This window comes from Cornus florida, unplaced genomic scaffold (assembly GCF_030987335.1).
Source record: "Cornus florida cultivar Cherokee Brave unplaced genomic scaffold, ASM3098733v1 CherokeeBrave_3.0.0_Hap2_Chr10, whole genome shotgun sequence".
NCBI classification, from domain to species: Eukaryota; Viridiplantae; Streptophyta; class Magnoliopsida; order Cornales; family Cornaceae; genus Cornus; species Cornus florida.
Genome location: NW_026775580.1, coordinates 111,470,731 through 111,476,963, shown reverse-complemented (window position 1 = coordinate 111,476,963; position 6,233 = coordinate 111,470,731).

The following is a 6,233-nucleotide window of genomic DNA, read 5'->3' as shown; positions in this document are numbered from 1 at the left end:
GGAATGAGTTTGAATCTAGAATGGATGTTTTGAAGGAGAGACCAAAAAAGAAAAAAAAAAAATCAATTGGTGCGGTGGTTCGCCGGACAGATATGGTTATCTCTTTGGCCTCTTCTCTCTCTGACTGGTTCCGGTGTTCTCTCTGGTTCTTCAAAATCAATATTGTTCGCCGTTTTCAAGCCACTTAACAATGCTCTTCTCTCTTAAGCTACAGACCGCCATTCTGAAAGTTAATTGGCTTACTGATTCAATTCCTCGCCGGTAAAGTTAATTGGTTCCTTGCTCTTCTCTCTCAAGCTGCGGGTTCAAATCCTTGCTCGCCGGCGCAAAGTTCCAACCACGCCATCGTGGACCTCTCTGCAATTCCTCGCCGGTAAGCTTCTTGCGGTTCGAGGTTGCCCGACACTCAAGTTTCAGATTTTGCACTCCAGTTCTCAGCTTGTGCCGACACCTCTGTCGTTCCCCGTTCCGTCCCTTTTCACAAGGATCTTCTCTTACTGATGAAAATTGGGTCTGATATGAACGGTGTGATTGCAGAATCTGGAGAGAGAAAAAGGATGAGGGAGAGAAAAAAATGTTTTTGGGTCTGCAAATAGAACGAAGGGGAAGAATAGGAAATTTGGATGTATAGGGGTTCTCTTCCACTAGTTTGCCCTCACTACTTGGACCAGATGAAGGAGAAGATGAGCTAGCCGAGTATGGTGAGGAGAGGGCCGGCGGCTTGTACGACAGTTTCGCGAACGTAGAGAGTGAGAGGAGAGAGAAGATGACCCAGCCCATAAAAAAATAATAAAAAATTAACTAAAGTGACGTAGGAGAAAGTTGGGTTAAACGGCGTGAGAAGAGAGAGGTTAAACGGCGTGAGAAGAGAGAGAAATGGAGTTTCTTTAGTATTTCCGAATCTCAAGAAAACACATCCTATGGCTAAAAACGGGGTGCTCGTGAGTGCTATTGCGAGCGCTCTGTCACGAAGTGATTCCTAAGACGTTTGGAGGATGGAAGACACGCATGCTGGTTGGTAAAGAACAGAATTTGACTAGGAATGGTTCCAGGGAAGGGGCGTGCAGGAGCACAGGATGGTACCTCTTCAGAGTTCAGGCAGGTTGACTCGGTTCAGTTCGAGGTGCTTGTCGCTAGTCATGGACTTGACTATGAAGAAAGGAGTTGGCCATCTCTGCACAAACTGGTCGGGAGCTGGAGCCGTTTCCCTGATGAGACCAAGGCAGGTCAAAACCAGTCAGCATGTATCCTTGGGAGGGCAGGTCGTGGTGGCTGACCAGGGCGCTTGCGCGAACTGAAGCAACGCCTTGGTGCCGCACGGGCAGTGCCGCTGCGCCAAATCTCTAGGCTCGTGACAAATGGTATCAGAGCAGGACTTGGGATAAAGCACGGTGGGGTGCCCCCTTGTCGGTCCGGGAAGGGTCAAAGAATGAAGACGGTGCACTGAAGTTGCATCGATGAGGAGGAATCAATGCAGTTGGGGGGAGAGCCTCCATCTACCCAGGAAGAAGCGTCCGTTGAAGTTGCGCACTGGAAGGCCGGAGGGCCGCGGGCACCAAAGTACGTGCTTAGTTCTTAGGTGATGCAAACCATGGTGAAGGGTGAGCATCAAGTCGGCAGGAGGCCCTTGCTTGCTCGGGATGTCGCGGAGGCGGCATGACGGAGAAGAGTCACGTCCTTGAGGAGTGGACGTCCCCTTGGTCCGAGGCCTATCATTGGGAGAGTGCAGTGCAGGGAGCTGCACAAGGAAGCGATGGTGGGAAGGCGAGCATACCGCTTGGAGGCAGACTTTGGAAGGGAGTGGACGCAGTGGTGAAGCGCCGCACTGCGACGAGGGCGTCGCAGGATTTGGGTGGGGGAGAGTGTCACGAAGTGATTCCTAAGACGCTTGGAGGATGAAAGACACGCATGGTGGTTGGTAAAGAGCAGAGTTTGACTGGAAATGGTTCCAGGGAAGGGGCGTGCAGGACCACAGGATGGTACCTCTTCAGAATTCAAGCAGGTTGACTCGGTTCAGTTCGAGGTGCTTGTCGCTAGTCGTGGACTTGACTATGAAGAAGGGAGTTGGCCATCCCTACACAAACTGGTCGGGAGCTACAGTCGTTTCCCTGGTGAGACCAAGGTAGGTCGAAACCAATCAGCATGTATCCTTGGGAGCGCAGGTCGTGGTGGCTGACCAGGACGTTTGCGTGAACTGAAGCAACACCTTGATGCCGCACGGGCCGTGCCGCTGCGCCAAATCTCTAGGCCCGTGACAGCGCTCGCAATAGCACTACTCTTCCTGAAATGCCGTATTCAAACTATCAATTGATACAATTTTTATTTATTTATTCCATTTTTTTTTCAACTTTTATTTATTCAATTGAAAAAAGTCATATCCGAACACTCGTCGGACATTTGGCATGACACAACGGATAAAGGACTTAATGTGATTATAATATCAATTATAACAGGTGAGTAATCTAACTTAAAAACTACTATTAGGTGAGACTAATACTCGACTCATATATATACCCATTTATCCTTTTTTTTGGAATCTTATATGAAACAAACCCTCCAAAAGTAATAATAATAATAATAATAACTACAAAATAGTATTATTCAAACCTAATAATAAAATGAAACTACAACAAGAGAATAACTTGGGTTGGGTGTGTTCGGTGCACACTCCTACAACAAATAGTTTCTTTTCCTATGATAGAGAATCTTTATCTAAGTTTTTTGGCACATTCTCCTTAGATAGACTTAGAAATAACCATTATCCTTAAATTTTGCTTCTAGTTGTGTATTTGATCCACATTATGGGGATGGGTGAGACATTAGTATACTCTCAATATGTGCCCATTTACTAAACATGTGTGTTATGTCCGATCATTGATTAAAAATATTTTGACAATGAATATGTTGATGGTGTTTGTGTCCGATCATTATTGATTAAAATTCTTTTGCCGATGAATATGTTGATGGTGTTGTGTCCGATTATTATTGATTAGAATTCTTTTGACGATGAATATGTTGGAAATTAGTTATGAAAAATTAGTGTTTTGTGTGAATGAAATTGGTAAAAATACTCATGCTTCGTTTGATTGGAGGGATGAAAAAATGGATGGAAGAGATAGAGGGATGGATGGATGAGGAATCCCTAGGGAATGGAAGGTGTCTCCTCGATTTTTTGTTTGGTTGAATGGAATGGATAGTAGAAATGATGGATGTGGTAGTACTTTTTTTTGTTTGGTTATAAGGAAGGGAAAGAGATTTTTTATATTTTTTTACCAATATATCCTCACTGTATAAAATAATAAGAAGTAGATATCCATTTGATTTTTTTTTTAAAGGTTAAAATTGGAAATTGTATATTGTTGGTAGTTTTTCTCTCTCTTCCCTCCCCCCCAAAATTGGGAGGATAGAAAAACATGAAGAAATGAGGGATGAAGCATCCCTCCTTGCTTCCTCCCTCTCTTCCCTTCCCTCCAACCAAACATGTGATACCCCTCGGATCCGAGACGCGGGTTGATCAGGTCCGAGCCCAAACCCGAGAGATATCAAACAATTGAAGTATTTTAAATCGAACACGGAATACAAAGTGAATAAGAACTAAAAGTTAAAACTGAAAGAATACTAAATTCAAAAAAAATCATCAACTTAAACTAATTAAAAACCAACTTATTCAAACTCCTCCAATCCATACAACTCGGGAATCCATCTCTAGTGGACCCCTATTGAAACTTCAAACTGAAATGAAAGTAAAAACTGAAGATAAAATCCAAATCGAACATCTGGAAAGAAATCCTACGTCATCGGTAGAGTGGAAGTCTGTATCTGCTCTGCTCGTCCAAACTTTAACCCTGGAACTGATGAACACCTGAAAAATAAAGGAGTGGGTCAGGCCCACATGCAAGTCTTGATCTACTACAATCCAAACAATAATCTGATACGCAGATACATCCTAGGAAGACTCAACAATATCTAGAGTAGTCCATATGTGTATATAGTACACACTATAAGACGCTCACTAGTCCAAAAAAGTTTGTCTCAGCCTGAATAGAGATACATGCAAATCGCATATACTGTGGTCATGTGTATCTAGACCTACAAGGGAACAACACCTTTGTCCAGCTATCCATCATAGGCGATATACGCACCCTAACCATAGTCCTGAGACTCAAGCTCATACCATGGCATATATAATAAATATATAAAGTCCATACTCCTCCTAGTACATAATACCATCCATCTGTGTGGTGGTCTGGTATATGTATATCCATCCGTCCTGAAACCATATTAAGTCATTCAACTATTTTGTTGACATGACACAAGTAGGTGATGGACTTAACTCATAGGGTTAATCCATACCTTAATCCAAATTAGGTAGGATTTAGTGTTTGACTAATCCATACCTAGTATGTCACCGTCCCATTTTGGTACATACAAATCATTCATATAGCATAGTTATTAAAACGACATTTTATAATCAACAACCATACTCCAGAATATGCATTTGTATAAATTCATACATATATCAATATTAGGTATTTATTACAAAACCTAAATATTATGCTCCAATAATTTAAACCGCTAAAATAAATCATAGCGTTTAAGTCCTCCAAAACAACCGATAAATTGATATAAATTAAACAAATTAAATATTAATTAAATCCAAACTAAGTATAGTTAAATATTCATACATATATCAATATTAGGTATTCATTACAAAACCTAAATATCATGCTCCAATCATTTAAACAGCTAAAATAAATCATAGTGTTTAAGTCCTTCAAAACAACCGATAAATTGATACAAATTAAATATCAATTAAATCCAAAATAAGTATAGTTAAATATAATTAATTCACCATACTTATAACACTATAAAAATATAGGTTTATATATAATTGAATTATATATAAAAACTTTGCCAAGTTCCAGTCATATAAACCTAGCAAAAACAGTGCAACGTATAGCCATTATTTGAGTTGGTCATTGCTCCTTTCCTTAAACCATTATTGTATTAAATGTTTTCAATATTTATTTAAGTCCCTAACATTTAATTACATTTCACAGTAGCTTTTAAACAGCTTTAGAAAACACTGTGCAGCCCAGCCCTTAAAACTCCTTTTAGTGCGTTTCAAGAAAGAGCAGGCTCAATTAAAACATTGAGCCTGCTCCATTTTTGGGTTAGAGCCGGCTCCTTCAGCATTGAGCCGGCTCATTTGCCTTTGAGCCGGCTCTAAACTATTTTAGAGCCTGCTCCATCCCCTTTTTGCAGTAATTGCCCGTTCCAGCTTCGTCTTCTCCAACTCTGGTGATTATAGAGCCTCTGTGATATGTTCCAATTCTTAGCCTAGGTTCAATCTTAGTCCTAAATAAGTTTAAACCACTGAGTTCTAATCTTAACATGTATAGGAACAAAAGTTTTACAGCCACGTTTACAGAACCTCCATTAGAAATTTTTAAACAACTCACAACAGATTTAATTCAGATTAACTTAGTGAAATTAAATAATGTTCCAAGCACTTCTTTTAGAGTTCAAACTCAGTCTTAGAGTGATTTCAAGACATCCAACCATCCTACTAATCTTAATTAAAATAACGCTTAACCGTAAATCACAGCAAGAACAAATAGCAGAATATCAACAATCTTTGCAAAACAGTTAATTCACGAGAGTACACAAAATCCATACATGCATATAAAACTTATTATAAAGTTTATTTAAGTCCGTTTTATCCTTGTTTCAATCCTTGGAGTCTTAACTAGTCATGCACAGGACACGAATTAACGGAATAGAGAAGAACAGAGACTTGCCTTTGAGTTTCAGATTTGAAACTCTAATTCCACAGTCTCTGAGTTGTCCGTCAACGTCGTCGACTGTTGTTCTACTCCTCCGGTGCTCTTGGTTCAACCCAGAAGCACTCCACTTCTTCCTCCTTGAACCCCTTTGTAAACCTCTCAAGGTTCACTCTTTATTTCTCTCAACTTCTTCTCTCTATTTCTCTTTACCCTTTCACTACGTGTATGGGGTTTTTAAAACCCTAGGTAGAACTTATACATCTATTTATATAGGGGTGTGTGTTTTTAAAACACAACCCTAATTCTACTTGTAATCCAAGAATGAAACCGTGTAATTAATTAAATATTAAGTCGGCTACACCGTGAAACCTAAAACCCTAACTCCAATTTACACCTTTAAATAATTAACCCAATTAAAACAATTCAATTAAAAAAACAATAATAATA